Source organism: Euprymna scolopes, chromosome 3 (genome assembly GCF_053919585.1).
Source record: "Euprymna scolopes isolate OS-2025 chromosome 3, ASM5391958v1, whole genome shotgun sequence".
Classification (NCBI taxonomy): Eukaryota; Metazoa; Mollusca; class Cephalopoda; order Sepiida; family Sepiolidae; genus Euprymna; species Euprymna scolopes.
Window position 1 is genome coordinate 158,368,604 of NC_136484.1, and position 19,018 is coordinate 158,387,621.

A 19,018-nucleotide genomic window follows, 5' to 3' on the forward strand; every position below is an offset into this window, starting at 1 on the left:
TCTCCAATAAGTCTTGCAAATCGATAATCGAAGAAATCCCATTAAAAAATGAACAGACCAATTTGAACCAAAGTTTAAACTTTTATATAGCCTTACAATACAAGTGCATTTGAGAGGTCTTATCACAGCACAAGCAGAGTATAACATCAACAGTAGATTCTTTTATAAGACAAGGGACACGTTCAAAATTAATATTTCTATTTAATGCACAAATTAACCATTGTACTTGACTTTTGTATTTTAAAAAAATATCTATAAAAATAATTTCATAAAATCCCCCGTAGGTTCTCTAAAGTGCAATGTAGACCACAATGTATTGTGGACTAAGTCACTGCGGGTAGGGGGGACATGTGAATTTTCCTCTTATTGAACCGCGGTGGATTCCTGACTAGAGCAGGGAATCGATAAATTTGATTGACGAATGGACGATTTCACTGATTTCGATGACAATAAAAGTATTGATTGTAAGCCCGGAACATTCGTTGATCCTCAATAATCAATCCCGAACAACATCAGATCTCCATTCTAATGTGTCTATAATTGGATAACGTTATTTAATGTCTTTCTCTCTCTCACACACACACACACACACACACACACACACACTCCTTGTCCGTTTATGTCTGTCTAAATCCTTTACTTTTCGAAACCGTCTCTCATCCTATCATCTCTATTTTCATGTTTTTACTATGTGACGCTTTTTTCTGTAAATCACTCCATTCTTTGACTCCATATTTATTTGAGTTTTCATCCATTCTCTACTTTCCCTTTCTTTGCTCATTGCACCTCCCCAAATAAATGCCTCATTATATATATATATATATATATATATATATATATATATATATATATATATATATATATATGCATCGATGTATTACTGAAGTTCCCACTGTATTTAGTATCGATCTATCAATATCCAGTCTCACTCTGTCAAATTCATCTGCTGTCTGATGCCATAGAAACTGATCCTCGTCCGCCCCAGCGCCGCCTTATCGAACTTTCCACATCATACGCTCCCTCTGGTCATCTCTACACAAACGCTCAGGATCAGTACGCATCACTGATTCTCCCCACTGGAAATATATCAATTTCTTAGAGCAGACGAATTGAAAGTCTTTACTACGTTTCGACTTAGCTTGGAAACTCTTTTTGTTTTGAGGTTACACATCAAGAAATGGCTTTTTAGAAGAAAAAGATAACATAAAAAGAAAGAGAAGGGGTGGAGACAAAAAGACGAATGGAACAGAGAAGAATATGACTGAAACTAGGGAACATATTATTTTATTTTATTTTACTTATTCTTTTTAGTACTTCTAAAGAATGAGTACCCAGAGAATCTCAGTACTTATGAAGTCAGCCTTGCGTGTTTTCTTATGGAATACACTCCAAACAAGCCATGAAACCACTTGATGTACGGAATTAAAGAATTACAACTTCAAGATCAAAGACTATGTATATTAAATATTATATGGGTAGCTGCCAACCCAGAAAATAGCAATCATTCTTCCTTTGTCTAAGACATTGCTCGTAAAAGCGAGAGTTACGGGAATGCCGAAAGTAAATCAAGGAGCACTTTCTAATCTCCTATTAACGGAGAATTCCAACCTACAAATGAAGAAAGTAGTTTACGATTTTGAAATTACGAAAAAAAAATGAAAAGGACCGAAGACAATAAGGATTATGTTAAGGTTAGGGTTATTTTAGGGTTAGGTTTAAAATATTTGTTTAGAACTTCAGAAAAAATGTTCGAACATTTTCCAAAAAGTTAATAAAATATGTGTTTTTCAAATTGTAAAATGCTTCAACAATTTCTCGGAATGACTAAAGAATATTCAGAACTGATAACATAATAGCTGAAATACTCTGGGTATTCGTGCCTTACAAGTTCCTCCTTTTTATAACGTTGTTTGGTTTGGCATGTCTTTGGTACCCACTCAAACGAATTACAGAGCCGTGGTCTCAAACGGACAGCCAGCCACGCAACGTTATAAATAAATATAGAAAGAAAAAAGTTCTCATTCAACGGGCCGACATATCGACAACCAGAAGGAATTAACAGCAAGAGGAGAAGGGTGAATAAAACAATGCAACAGAATCCACACTCGCTAAGCCGTTGTTTGTATTTCAAACGTTGTATTTAAAAGCAAAATCAATAGTTCATATCAGTATACAATTTTAAAACATGAGGGTAAAAAGAAAACAATAGTCGACAAATGAAAACAACCAAATATGTGTACCAACGTTATTGTCAACAAACTTGAGTGACGGGCGCTATTTTTTTCCTTTGTTTCAATCTCTCTCTCTCTCTCTCTCTCTCTCTCTCTCTCTCTCTCTCTCTCTCTCTCTCTCTCTCTCTCTAACTTAATTTCTCAACTTGTTTTTTCACATGTCAAAAGGAGATATCTTGCTGTTTCGATTTAATGCGCCGTTCCTTCGTCCGGTTTTTCTTTTATTCCAATAGGTTTTACATATCACTTTGATGGAATTCTGATGGAAACTGCTGTTTTCAGGAATTCTGGTGGAATTGCTGACGGATACTGGCCAACTAACTTTCTCTCTACCGGCTGACTATCTGCAGACTAACTGCTGGAACCAAAAAGCTCTGCACTGCTGTTTATCCTGAAAATGCGGTCGGGCGGGGGTGCGATCTCCTTCTCAATCGTCCAATCAATGCGTGCCACATCGTCTCATGTAGAACTGCATTGGTCAATCGAACACGCCAGACTGACTGACACAGTTCAGGTTTGCCCTGATGACACGTGATGACAGTATGTCCTGGACTTAGCAGGGTTCGATGGGTTAATTCTCCGATTTGTACGATTTCCTTTATTATCGATCGAAATGGCATTTAATCATAATTGAAAAATAATTATTTAATCCGCATTCCAAAGTCACTAGGTCCTGGATATGACCTAAAACTATATCCGATGGTCAGGCTCCACCTTGCGGGCCTTGGAGACTGTGGGGCCACCCTTTAATTGCCATTGCTTCCAGGTCCACTCTGACCCGGATTGGTAGTACCTGTTAGGGCCCCAACTATGGGTTAAATAGAATCCGACTTAAAAAATATACTCCATTAAAAATCGTTCCTCAAAATAACTAGATTCGGCATTAAATAACCTGAAAAAGGTTGATATGCCGTAAAACAAAAACAACCAACCAACCAAAGTCACTAACCCCACGGCCTCGAAGGCTAAACATGATCTTATCACCGCGCTTAAATGTTCACCTCTTTCCGAGTTAACATTTTCTTTTTGTTCTCAATTGAAATGGCATTCTACCTTTTTAGCATCAAAATAATATTTAATAATAATTTTTTTTTAAATAATATCCAACTAAAATAATATTTAATAATATTTTTAATAATATCCAACCAAAATAATAGTTAATAATAATTTTTCAAAAATAATATCCAACCAAAATATTTAATAATAATTTTTTTTAAATAATATCCAACCAAAATTATATTTAATATTTTTAATAATATCCAGCCAAAATAATAGTTAATAATATTTTTTCAAAAATAATACCCAACCAAAATAATAGTTAATAATATTTTTTTAAAATAATATCCAACCCAAATAATATTTGATTAATTTTTAAAATAATATCCAACCAAAATATTATTTAATAATTTTTTAAAATAATATCCAACCAAAATAATATTTAATAATATTTTTTCAAAAATAGTATCCAACCAAAATAATAGTTAATAATAATTTTTAAAAAAATAATATCCAACCAAAACATTATTTAATAATAATTTTTCAAAAATAGCATCCAACCAAAATAATTTTAATAATAATTTTTTTTTAATAATATCGAACTAAAATTATATTTAATAATAATTTTTTTAAAATAATATCCAACCAAAATAGCCTATTATAAAAGGCGCGCTCGCCCCTGTTACTGCGTCTTAAACGAACAAGCCTTCAACTCTTTGCGAAGAATTAAACTTTTAAATTAAACAACTACTATTTATCATGCTTGCTTGTCGGTAAGTTCATTTCTATTACGTAACCTCCAAACACATATCAAACGGATTTCCAAAGCGAATCAACACCCCCCCCCATTCCTGGCCAGAAATATCTTTAACCAAACAATTATTACTTGCCATTTTCGCATGGATATGGCGTTATTTTGATATCCAGCCAAACACACGCACTAGCCCTCATAATTACTAGTTGACCTACTGCAAATCTTAATTGCAGGTAATATGGCAATTAGTTTGGCCTGGGGCTAAATTGCTCGGGACTAGCCACACGGAGGAGAACACTGAGGCCCCGTTCAAGCGATAGCGTTACACTTTTTTATATTAGTGTTTCATAAAAGTATTTATTTTTCTTTTTTACAAATATTACTAAAAAAATATATCGCGATTCCAATATTCATTACACATTATTAATATATAATCATCAATATGAGATATAATCCATTTATAATTATGCATAACTGTGATGTGCACGAAGTTGAAAATATATCTATACTAGCATGTATGCCCGGCGTTGTCCGGGTATTTGGAGGTGTAGTTGAGCAAAAAGAAAGCGGTCAATTTTTTTAACTTTACCCCCTATTATGACCCCTTAAAATTTATTGTTTTGGGGCTCAAATCAAGTTATTAAGTTAGATCCATCTCCAAGTAACCTATACCTAAAATTTCAAGTGTTTAGACCGAAAATTGTCGGAGGAGTTTGGTAGAGTTTTCAAAGGTCAAATTGTTGACCTCTGACCCCTTATTCGCCAAATTTCTGGCCGAAAACCAATTCCATCGATTTTCCCAAATCTCAGTACCATGTATATACAAATTTCGAGTCTCTAGACTTAAAATTGACAGAGTTATTGCGTATGGAAATGTACACAGACAGACACACAGACAGACATACAGACAGACAGATACACAGACACGTTCACTTTTATAGATATATAGACTAGCATGGGTGTCCGGCGTTGCCCGGGTATTTGGAGGTGTATGTTGAGCAAAAAAAAAATGTGGTCAATTTTTTTAACTTTGACCCCTTAACATTTATTGTTTTGGCCTCAGATCAAGTTATTAAGTTAGATCCATATCCAAGGAACCTATATCTAAAATTTCAAGTGTATAGACCCTAAATTGTCGGAGGAGTTAGGTAGAGTTCTCGAGGTTCAAATCGTTGGACTTTGACCCCTTAACAGACAAATTTCTGGCTGAAAACCGATATCAAAGATTTTCCCAAATCTCAGTACCCTGTATATTAAATTTCGAGTCTGTAGACTTAAAATTGACAAAGTTATTGCGTAGGAAAATGTACACAGACACACAGACAGACAGACACGGTCACTTTCATAGATATATAGATAGATATATAGATAGATTAAACAAAAATATATACGTATACATCAATATATATGGAAACAATTTTGTGTTTACTATAAACTTTTTACGCAAATATTATGCAAGCATAACTCATGTAGATTATCTGCATGAATATAATTACACGTAACAGTTAACTAAAGATGATTACCCTATTAGAACACCGAAAAAAAACTAATAGGGAATTTATTAAAATGAATATTTAAAAGAATATGCAAATTACCTAGATCTTTTGCAGATGAATGCAATTGCACGATCCATATATAAGAAAATTGTATGTTCTTTTTAAATAAATAGAAAAGAGAGTTTTTAATATGAATATCAATGCACACAAAAGAAAAACGAATTTATAGGAGAGTATATATATATATATATATATATATATAACATTCTAACTAAATTAATCTGACATATAATAGATCCGCCCGGAGGCCAGTACCGTTGCTAATATTACGAAATGTAGAAATCGATCCTGAGCATAAAAAAATGCATGTCTGTTTGTACTGCTCTTTAATGCAACGATTTCTTCTCCAATTAACGTCTAAGGATTACTAATAGTTCTCTGGCTATTAAAAACCATCGGTTCACGAATTTTTTACTTAAAATTCTTGAAATATTCATTTAAAATAGTAAACATTTCATTACTTTGTTGTAAACGAGAGAACATAAGTTGCCTTATTCATACTAGCAGGAACCGTGGCAATTCCACGGAATACTAGATATATTTAATCAACAAATATGTTTGGATAAAGCTGATCTTTATCTGGATAGCACAAAAAAAATAGATTCTTGGATAGAAAAAAATAACACGCAGCATATATGAATTTATTAAGATTCATATTCTTGTTCAGGGTTGCTAGATTGGCCTTTTTAAAGCAGAATTCAAAGAATTTGGCTTATTTTGAAACAGATTGGCCTTCAGAAATTGTATTTGGCCTTTTTCATAGTGTAACGTACGGAATAACAAGTAACAAGCAGAATAATAAAGATATTATAGATAAGCATTAATATTTTATTAATTTGGATTAAAAACATATTCGTCTTGGATGTGATCATAAAAATGGAAAATAAAAATAATCTAATATGCTGTTTCACTTGCAACTTAGAAATAAAATGTATCATGTTGAAAAAATCAAGAAGTCAATCCCTCTAACAATAGAAACATCCCAACACGAATGATAAATAATTTTATAGGTTGTTTTTAATATTGCAGATCAGAACAATTTCTTATACTAAAATCAAAGCAACCATTGAAATAATAAACAATGAGGTTAATTAATGAAATGTTAACTTTTTCAAACTAATATGCGATTAATATTGTGAGTAATATATAATATGATGATGCGTCTAGTGTGTTTAAAGTGGAATTAACTCGAAATAAAAATTTTGGACTTTACCATTAGTGCGTTATTTTTTTAGATGCAACGTCTTCTTCGCGCACCTGTGTGTGTGTGTGTGTGTGTGTGTGTGTGTGTGTGTGTGTGTGTGTGTGTGTGTGTGTGTGTATGTGTGTGTGTGTGTGTGTGTGTGTGTGTGTGTGTGTTAATCAGGTCGAAAACAAATAAAATAAAATTTTATAGTTTTAATTCACTTTTTTACGTATCTGTCAACAAGTCGAACTAGTGGGTAAATGATCATGCACCCAGAAACAAACTGATAATCCATTAAAGAAACATAAGAAAAACCTTCAACAATTTTAGGGCAAAATTCAATCATTTGACGACCATTATAGGGAATTGACTCAACAAATTTAAATGTTTTTCGTGGTAAATTCAGCCTATAACAAAATTTTATCATGGTGTCTAACCTCATTATACTTATTAATGCTCAAAAGCTCATCCAATATGGGTAATTTAAAATTTTGTGTACAAAGTGAACAAAAGAGTGTGGGATAATTACTTGTTTGACGAGCTGGTCGTAAACGCGTGGAATGAAAAATGTATATTCTCTTATTTTCTCCTTGAATGTCAGTCGAAGATTCAGTCAGAAGAAATTCTATACCTGAACACAAAAAGAAAAACAAAAAGCGTAAATGATTAAGAAATCGGGAAAGAAAAGTGTTTAATAATGCAATTGTAATACCGCGAAGGAAAAAAAAACATAAATTCCAGTAATTAGCCGTAATTAAAAACAAATTTGTATTCCTATCTCCTGTTTAGTTTTTTTTTACTTTTTCTTTTTCAACTTGTTATTTCTATATCCTTTCTCTTAGTTCATTGACTAACTTGAGGGCAATTCTCAGATTACGTTCCATCATATCGTCTGACAACAGAGAATATATTTACACATTTCGCTTATTTGATAAGCTCTTGTAGTTGTGTACGTATTTGCATACGAATATAACATTAACCGCTATTTTATATGTATGAAGCTTCCGTTTATGCTTCAATAGAATAAAAGAACACTTTCAAACATGTTTCCTCATTATATTTTTACAGTATTTAAAGCAATTAATCGCAATAAAACACTTGCGTCTCTCGTGTGTTATTATATAATTACATAGTTAACTACTTAATTTCTAGCTTGGTTGCATTCGTCGTGGCTATAAGTGTTATTTTAGAACAGGAAAAAGGGGAGATAACTGCTTGCTTGTAATGTTTTTGTTTGTTTTTGTGTTTATATTAAACAGGTGGTGTGCCATAAGCAGACTCTTAAAACATGTTTTATTGTCTGAATGAAAAAGTGAAAGAAAAAAAGGACGTTCCTGAAACAAGAGTTTTATTGCTATCGTTAATTTTAAATTTATAATACTAGCACGTGTAACTGTCCGAAGAAGGGTTCATTACATTGAAACAGATGTAGATGGTTTTGGTTTGGTTGTTTTGTTTTACGGCATATCAGTACTTTTCGGGTTTTTATTTATGTCACTTTTGTAAAACATAAATTTCTGCTTCAATTTCTTTTTATCCCCAATTATTTATTCATGGTGCAGCAACAATGGAAAACGGCAACGATGGAGAGAATAAAAGTACTAGCACATATAAACACCCGCATATATGTATATAGATTTTATTTGGTTTATGGATTGCTTATTAATGAAAACATTAAAGAATAAAGCATTAAAAAGAGTTGGCATGATATTTGTAAAAGAAAATGTTATATAGTTTAATTTTTGTGAGGGAAAGCGAAATAAATCCGATCATATATGGGACAGAAAATAAGGTTCATCTAAAGAAACCATATTGACAGTGCATTCTCATGAAAAGGCTACGTGCTGTTTAGAAGGATACTCGTTATTAATGGAAATAATTAGTGTGTGTACCTTTTCTTACTATAAAATCAAAATGTACAAACCTGAAGTGCAATTATTACATATACACATAAAAAAGGGAAGAAAAACACTGCTTACAGAGTAAAGAGGAGCAAAATACCGTAAAAGTGCAGAATAGTTACCAGTTGAGAAATCGTAAACAAAACATAAAATAATATATATAAAAAAACTAAGTAGAATTAAACTATCCACCGATCTGTACCGATTTAGTGCGAGGAAACTTTTTTCTAATTATTTTATCTCAGAAAATGTTTTCGGTGTTCGGATGTCTTATCGTCACAATAAAACCAAAATGGTTGTCGATGTGATGGCCTAATTCCCATTCGTATCATGAAACTTAGGCGATTAAATGTGGTTTGAAGAGACTTTTTTCTTCGAGTGTAGTAGTTTGCCTCTGGGACTTAGGGTTAGTAATAGGGTAAGTATTTTTTTTTTTACTTGACTTTTGCATTCACAGAATCCTTTACCAACAGTTAAGCGAGAGGCTGACATCTTTTGTTCGTGTGTTTGAAGGAAATTAGATTTTGAAATAAAGAAAAACTAAGTTTCTGTTCATTTCAAGTATGGTCGGTAGAGAAGTACATTTCTACTGCATTTTTTATAAATTATTTGTTGTTTTTATTTAGTTTACCATTTCTCGAGTGTTAACTATTCTGTACGTTTACAGAAAAAAAACATTATTTAAAGAAAGAGAATAAAACCCAACCTATGTAGTAAATAAAAATGAGCATGTTATTTTACAAAAAAAATTACTCTTTCTTTCTCATAAAGACTGGATGTGACACAAGTCTGTTTTACATGAGACGATCCTGTGCCAACTCAAAAGAGGCACTCTATATAGCTATAAAACTCATGGTGGGGACATATCGGCATCCCCCGAACGGGAGACTTGGACGACCAGCAATGTGAAAAGATCCTAAACCGAAGGAGGAGATAATAATAAACTCCTGGAACCGAAGGGAACCATGCGTCACAGATATAAGAACGACGACTTTTGCAAGCGTTAGTATGGCGAAAGATATTTTGATAATCTTGAAGAATAAGAGAAACAACACGAAAAGAGAATAAAAAGATGATGATGATAAAAAGAAGATAAAACTATGAAGAAGAAGATGAAGAAGAAGAATGGGAAGCAGATTAAGAAAAAAGGAGAAACATTTAAAAGAGAAGAATAGGAAAAATAAGAAAATGAAAACAAATGAGATGAACATAAAGAATAAGAAAACAAGAAGAAAAAGAAAATAAAGAAGAGAAAGTAGGAAGAGAAGAAGAAAAAAGAAAATAGGAAGAAGAAGAAGAAAACGAATAAAAAGAAAATACTCTGTGTGTATCTAATAAGATAAAAAGAAAAGGAAACTATCTATCGATAAACGAAAAACGCAGAAAAGGGTAGGGAAGGACTCCTAGTAATGTATTCGATAATAATCATGATAAAGAAGAAATGAGCAGCGATGATGATGACGATCATCATAATACTAAAAAATCATAAAAAAATGGTAAAGCAGCCGTGACATGATGGTCGTTGGCAAACGACACGGGAATTAAGGGAACATATGCAAGTGACAAGCGCACGCGAACTGTTATCACAAATCTGCGCAATCAACCATTTTTATTTATTAGCTTCGCCACCCCCCCTCTCTCTCTCTCTCTCTCTCTCTCTCTCGATTCCTCTTTCTCCTTCTCACTTTCCCTTTTTCACCCTCCTCCTTTCTAATCCTCGATTTTGTGCGAGGTGTACGTTTTCTCTTTTCCTTTTCACGTTTTCTTAGAAACTATTTTTGCATTTCATTACTGACACTATTCTCTTTATGTCTCTTACTCCCACTCTTTCTCTCTCTCTCTCTCTCTCTCTCTCTATCTATCTATCTATCTATGTCTATGTCTCTCTCACACACACACACACACACACTTTATGACTTTTACCCTTTGCTCCCCTGTTTCACATATTTTATCAACTATTATTGCCTTACACAACAGCCCCTGCTTCTCTCTATCTCGCTTCTCTTTCTCTTCCCCTCTCTCTCTCTCTCTCTCTCTCTGTCTCATATATATATATATATATATATATATATATATATATATATATATATATCCGCTCGTTTATTCTATACCCTTTATCTCAGTACAACTTTTAGATAGTTTTGTCAGCTCCAAGCTCATACCAGTTTCTAATATCGTTTTAAAAAAGATAAGTTTTACCAAAACGATTGAAACAATTTTATGGAATTTCGAATAGGTTCATGAGTAACAATCGATTTATATTAATCTTATATATTAACGTATAAACTCCAAAGTTGGGTTCATTTCTCGCAGGAATATGAAAAGGGTTACAATACATATAGAGTTCTTCGGCGTTATGAAGGCAAAACAGTTTTGAAGGGAGGTTCTAGTGAAAAACCAATACCGGATATAAGAAGTCCGTTGGCCATGTACGGTAATCTTCTAATAATGATGTCACAAACAAAACACCCGTTTTCAATTAGCCATGAGCCAGAACAGAAATACTAAGGTGCAGAAACTGTCAGTGAGACTGATATAACCAAAGAGAACGAAACATAATACAATTATTTCTCCATGAAATAACCTTTTAGTATGTTTTTCAAAAGACATTTTTATCAGGACAAAGTTACTGTTCTTGATAATCATCATTATTATCAATAACATATTCAATTTAATGTTTACGTTACATTCTGTCAGGCTTTGCACGCGTTTTAGATTATTTTTATTTACAAACATAACGACGACATATTAATAATATTGATTATCGGGTAGTTATTTTACACAAGCGTTTTCTCAAATTTTCGTGAGACTATTTCAAATCTCTTTTTAAATGACTCGCGTGTGAACAGATGGGCGTCTAAATAAAGAGTTCGCAATTATGTGCTCAATCTGAGTCAATTGTTAACAACTTATTTTCCACCTTAGAAAAAAACAGTAAATAAAATAATATGCATTTTAAACATTGGCTAAAGAAAATATACGTTTAATGATCTAGTTTTCAAAAAATGTTGGTAAACTGATGGAAAATCAACGGATATAAAATTACAAACAATCACATTCAGTTTTTAGATAATTATATTTGAAGATTTGAAAAAGAATCCGACACAATAAATCTTTGAAATCACAACTCTTAAATAAAATAGTGGGTAATCGCATACAATCTTCAGATACAAATATTTGAGGATTGTTGCAAAACAATCTGACGTTATCAATCTGAGAAATCACAAGTCTTAAATGGATAGGCTGTCTGTTTTTTTTTCTTTTTTTTTTTAATTACAGTTTTTATCAAAATCTACGTCATTCTTTAAGTCTGTCTTCGTTTGTACTGTACTCGTTTATCTGCCCGGATCAGTTAAAACAGAAAATGCATTTCTTGATAACTTCAGATACGTCGGTGTCACTCTGTACACGATATATGTGATATGCCTATCATCTATGGCGTTAGTTTTCATATATACACACGTGATTTGATAACTGTCTGGTGAGACCAGATTGCGCACCGACATGAGAATTCTCATTAGGGTTTTCTGAGCCTTACTCCTTCCGGAGTAGCTCATGAAAAATTGGAAGCGGGTGTTTTCTTTGTGACACCATCATTGCCGTAGAAGTTCAACAGGCTTCCTCTACCTGATTTTGTTTTTTCAATAGAACCTCTTTTGCTGGATGGTCCTAGATATGACCTTAAACTATACCCGATGGTGAGGCCCCAGCTTGCAGGTTTTGGGGAGCGTGCAGCCACCCTTTAATTGGCATTTCTCCTAGGTTCACCCAGGTCCGGAGTGGAAGTACCTGTTAGGGTCCCAACTATGGATTAAATAGAAACCGACTTGAAAAAAAGATATTCTATCAAAAAATGTTTTTTCTTCAAAATAACTGTATTCGGCATTAAATAACCTGAAAAGGGCTGATATACCGTAAAACAAAAACAACCAACCTTTTGCTGGATGTATTACTGCCATAATAGCTGAAGAACCTTGTATATATTATGGCACTTCTTGGAGAGTGGCTAACAAGTGCTATATATTTCCCAGAAAAAGGGGCGTTTATCTTCCTGAGATAATTTACGTATCCGCTTAACTAAATACATGTAGCGCCTAGTATTCATAAATGGTCATCTATTTGGTACAGACTCAACGTTGCTTAACTTCGATTATCTAACGAGAACCTGTGTGTCAACATAATGTTTTCGTATACGAAAATGATACAAATATCATAATCATTACAACACGCATTTTCGATTATTTTTCTCTAATTTTGTAAAAAACATGATTGATTTTATTTTAAGCTGGTTGTATCTCCTATGTCTTACCTAGAAGTCGTTATCAACTCAATATATATTTTTGTATCTCTCAATATTATGCTAGGTTTTTATAGACAAAATAAAACTTACGTATATCTCGCGTTTTTCTGAATTGTAACATTTTCATAAACATGTTAGTGAAACTGAAATATATTCAAGTTAATATTACATTTTTCCATCAAATCCGCATAACAATCTGTTTAAACAAAACTCTCTTTGTTATATGTTTTCTTTAAATATATGGCAACTGTGATATCTATCTTTCTATTTCTATTCAAACAAACGTTGTAAAGGACAACATAGAGCTTCCATTTGATTAGACCTTTTCATATTTTTTTCAATTTTTATGATAATCTTTTTAGTGTGTATATCGAAAGGATTAGTATAAGTTCCCTGTGTAGTTCGAAGTTGGCCGTAATATTGCCTTTCGTCTTTCAAAGGAGACATGGTCAGGTGGGCTATGTGAATATTATTACGAAGAGGGCTGGAAGGTTTTTATATATAGTAGTGCATGCGTGCGAGCTGTGAGTGGCCAGTGTGAGAAGGGTGCTCAGTTCTGTAGAAGGACTGGGTCAGGTAATGAGCGGGAGTTACGAAAAGCATTTGAGTGTCTTTCCACTGGATTGGAATGTGATTTTATTAAGGTTTTTGCGTTTTGATATATATAGATTCAAGTATTTTTTAACTTCTTGACGTTGGTTTCGTGGTGTATTATTTGTGTGTTGTTGAGAATAATTTCTCTCACAGGTGCAGTTATGTATTTTGTAAATGATGAAATATTGCACTAGATTCTGCATTGTGCATAGTAAGGCAACGTGATAAAGTAGTCGTTGTATAACTGACGTAATCAACGTAAACTATTAGTTTCATTGTTATAAGAGTTGCACTCTCCATGGTATATTTGAACCTATAGATGACGATGGTTGATTTTAGTAGTGGGAGGGTAGGGGAGGCATTGTTTTTTACTACTAGATTTTTAGTTTTAAATTGTTTCTAATATATGATAAGTCTAATCTTATTTTTGTCGGTGGGGAAATATATTTACGGATAATATTTTTATGGCCTTTTCTACTAATGTAAAGCCCAGTGGCATTTGGTTAGGTTAATGATAGTTTTTTTCTCTTGTGTGTACTATTTTTAGTAGTGGTATTTTTAAGTTCTGTAGCATTGATTTTATTTTATTTAGTTATAAATACCTATTTGCTTGGTATTTTTTTAATTTGAGGAAGTGTTTTTTATCAGATGAGATAAGGTTGCCGCGGTTAAGAAGTCTTTCGATGACGGCCATATTATAGCTATTTGTATTAGTTCTAGTGTAGATTTGACACTGTGTTTACTGGGTAAATATGGGCTTATGAGGTCATTAAGTACTTTGGTTAGGGATTAGGTTGCGGTCTTAACTTCCAGTTCTTTTCGCAATAATATCCATATAGTGCTGTGTGTGTGCGTGTGTGTGTGCAGTCAGCACCAACCCTATTCAGGGTTTAACCGGTTTCCTCCGAAGGAAGAAGTTTCATGGGAGTATGAAATTCACAAGCGGTTCCCGGTCGCATGTATATTCCCGTTAGGGGAGATGATGACGTTAGGTTTTTGCAACTTTTTGCAGGGAGGTGTCGACGTCCTCCTACATACAGCACCTGGACTTCCCAAATTGGTCACCCATTTTAGTAATGACCAGGCTACACGTTGCTTAACTTCGGTGATCTGACGGGAACCGGTGTGTCAACGTGATTATGCCGTATATAATGTCCACATAGCCCTCATTACAATGTCTTCTTTCAAAGATGAAAAGCAACACCGCGGTCACTTTCGAACTACACATGGAACTTCAGATGTACATACGAAAAAAAGTCATCAGAAAAATTCAAAAAATAAAAAGGTCTAATCAAACGGAAACTCTCTGCTGTCTTTAAAACGTTTGACGGTTGTTTAAATGAAATAATGCTGCCTGCATATACATATCCATATATCCAACTAATCCGCACTGGTACCTCCTTACAACAACCTTTTTCCAAAAACACACAACTAACACACCTGAAACCTGATCTATGATCAAATATCCAATTTCTAAGAAAGAGGTTCTGCCTACGCACAAACGTTGTCTATAACCTGCAAAGTTCTAAGTGTAATTAATCTTACATTGGTTGCACAACCAGACCTTTACATCTATGCAGCATGAAACACGTCAACACCAGTATTTTGCCCTTCTAGAAACACATCACGTCACGCAACAACACCTAACGATACATTCATATCAACATCCTTGCCTCAGTTAGGAACTTTGGTAACCTGGGAATTTCGGAACACTTCTCCTCTCTAAACAAAAACCTTCGATTAACAAGAGCGGAACTTAACTCGATATATATATATATGTATATATATATATATGTGTGTGTGTGTGTGTGTGTGTGTGTGTGTGTGTGTGTGTGTGTGTGTTAGAAAAAGAGAGTAAATTCAGTTCTATAAGAGGAGACTTATCGGGATTATATGAAGCTAAACACATTTCAGTGGAACTTATAAGTGGAAAATGAATTCACAATGACTATATATTGGTAAATATAGAATGAATCATTTATTAAATAAGGGTATACATACATTTAGTTGGGGGATAAAGGGGACTCTTTATACCAATATATATATATATATATATATGAATAAAAAAGAATTACATGTTATATATATATATATATATATATATATATATATATATATATATATATATATATATGAGTAAAAGTAAAATAGAAATACAAACGATGGTTAACGTTATGTTATTTGAGAAGGAAAACCGAGAATTAATAAAGTATTAATCAACGTTTCGTCCCTATTTCGTGCGATATATATATATATATTTACACGGCTCTTTACAAACAGACTTCTTTCTCCAAATTTACAACATGGCAAGGAAGAAGAAAAGGAAAAAAGAAAAATAGGAAACAAAACAACACACTGAAGATGGAGTATACCTCTGAAATATATTTGTGATAAATTTCAAACAAGTAAAATATTTGTTTATTTTCCAAATATTATGTTGTATTCGACTTTCAATCGCACTTGATGCGTATTTATTTAATATAAATGCATTTGTAGTAATTTATATATGATTACCATATCACTATAATCATTTTTAGATTATATCAGGTTCAATACAAGAGGTTCTTCTATGCCCTCGCTAACCTTACATCTGTATGCCCTCTCATATGTATTTAGATACGTGTTTGTATTCCATTACTGCATACACATATATGTATATATATATGTGTATGTGTGTGTACGCGCGTGTATATATACATACATATATACATGTATATATAGATGTGTACATGTACGTACATGTATATGCATATAATTACTAGAAGAAGAGAAGCGAATGTATATGATTGTATTTAATATCGACTGTTAAATTTCGATTCGTACTCTCCTGCGGACTTTCAAATGAGCATTTGTTTTTATTCTTATTGATACGCGTTTTGGCTTTCGAAAAACTAACGACAATAATAAAAAACAAAAAGTGAATCTATATATTTGTATCTAATATCTATTTTTATATTTCGATTCGTACTGCTATACGGAGGACTTTTAATTTTATTTATACGCGTTTTGATTGTTTATTGACAAAAGGCTTCACTGCCATGTGGATACCTTGGGAGAGGCAAATGCTAAGGGAGTGAACCCAGGCAAAAGTCCGGTTTGGAATCCCGATAGGTGGAGCTCTTTAACATCTTTTCGGCAACTCTGGCAGATGTGCCCGTATTAGCTTGCCGTTCTAACGGAATTTGTCTGCGACGCCGAAAGGGGGACTCTGGTAACTGAACAACCCTAGGTCTCCTATCACTCGCCCTAGCCTGCGTTTAGGGGAGGTAATTCTAACTTCGACTGCAATTGCTGCCATTTTCTCTAGAGACAGAAGGTTGGCATCATCATAATTACTAATAAAATAAAAATTCAAATAAAAAAATTTTTATTAAAATAATAAAAATATCATCACAAAATATTTAAATAAACTAACACCAATAATTCCATAACTAGATATATTAGGATATGTAATATTAAAAATATAAAATTAATAATAAAATGAGAATTAAAAACTCTATGAGTAAATTATAAAAAATAAATAAATAAAATACAATTAAAATAGAATAATAAACAAAATAATTATATGGACAAAAACCAATAATAATATACGGAAGTGTAAAATATATTTAACACTAAATATAGTAAAAAAGCTGATAATATTTTTTTAAAAAAACATAAAATCTAACTAAATGGGCATAAAATTTAAAAAAAGGAAATAAAATAAAATAAAAATAAATAATAATATATGAAATAAAACCCTTATAATAAGATAATGTATAATTTATATAATCGAATTATTCTAGAGCGTTCTTTGAATATGTACCGGTAAAATTCCTATAATAAAACCTATAAAAAAAGATTATAATTAAATAACTATCATTAAGTATTAATCCATACAAATAATACAATAACTAGAACATCAGAATTAATAGTATCACAGAGACATAATCTTAATAGGAAGAACGAAATAAATTTAATGTTAAATTTAAACAAAACTATATTTCCTGATTTGCTCTTTTTTTTATTATTCAAACGCATGATGAGTTTAACGATCCTTGCTAGCATCGTCAAACTTTCGTACGGTATTAAACACTAATTAATTTCTCATTCGTTAAAATCAAATTAAATTTAAAAAATAATAGATACAGAGAAAAAGAAAATAATAAAGCAATAATAATAATTAATTTGACCTGTGGAAATATTGCTGCTGGGCATTTTATGGATAGCCCTCGATATTTTGTAACTCTTTTGCTAAAATTGTAAAAGTATTTATCGAAGTAATCTGGTTAATGTAGTGTCAGAATATATTTGGTTATTACGGTTTATCTCCGATATTCTTACAGGAGTCTGTGATATATTTCCATTGTATGGACGGTCGGCGCAACCGGAAACCCCACGATATCATTATACCATGTTTAGACATAACAGATACTACCTTTGGATCCTAACAAGAATATCAACTAGGTATATCTTGGTTTCACGTACAATCCCAAAGCAAGATCATCTTTTTACTTTAATTCATTTTTTTTTTTTTTTTTTTTTTTTTTTTTTACATTTCGTCTTTGGTAATCGAGGAATTCTATATGTTAAAATTAACCATTATTTATGTACCTACCATTATCATTTAGCGGTGTTAATTGTATACGCTGTAATGAGATCAGGAGTCTTCAAGTAAAATATAAGATTCACATGTTATTCATATTAATATCAAATAACATGTTATCCACGTTTAAATAGATGAGTTTGGTATATATACGGAGAAATATAAAAATACATTTTAATACATTCTCAAATATATATATATATATATATATATATATATATATATATATATATATATATATATATATATTGAGGAAATTAGATCTGGAGTATAAAGAGCAGAGTTTATCTTAATGCATTAGTAAATTTATTAGTACTATTAAAAGAAAACAGTGCTCCTTGTACTGTAGATATATAATAAGCTCGATAGGTATAGATATTCTAGAGCTATTTTAATATTGAGTAAAACGATTCATAATTTTGAATTAAAAATCAGTTTCGATAGAAAAACAAACAAAATTCAATAGATTGTACGATCGTTTCAGAAACGATGTTCATTATATTTAAATTGAAATGAATATTAACAATCGTTTGACAAAAATTTTTGTCCTTTAATAACAAAATCTCTTCATCAGCAAAAATAGGGAGGGGGAACAATTAAAGGCACCAAAATAAAACTAGCATTTTAGTGTGTAAGGCAGATATTCTTGGAAATATTTAAAAACAAAAATACAATTAAGTTAAAATAAAATAAAATGAAACCTAAGTCATTAATTTTATGTTGATAAATGAATAGAATGAAATAGAAAATTATGAATAAGGTTAAAAGAAAAAGAAAATTTTTTATAAAAATATATATACCTTTTATCGACATTATATAATCTGTTTCGATTTGAGTACAATCTACTGGATTTTGTTTGTTTGCCTTTTGAAACTGATTTTTAATTCAAAATTATGAATCATTTTACTCTCTCTC

At 32.1% G+C, this 19,018-nt stretch overlaps 1 pseudogene; it reads right to left on the bottom strand.

Annotated features, from left to right (window-relative positions):
• Positions 1–14,549: 14,549 nt before the first annotated feature.
• On the bottom strand, positions 14,550–14,668 carry LOC145265600 (5S ribosomal RNA; annotated as a pseudogene).
• Positions 14,669–19,018: the final 4,350 nt, after the last annotated feature.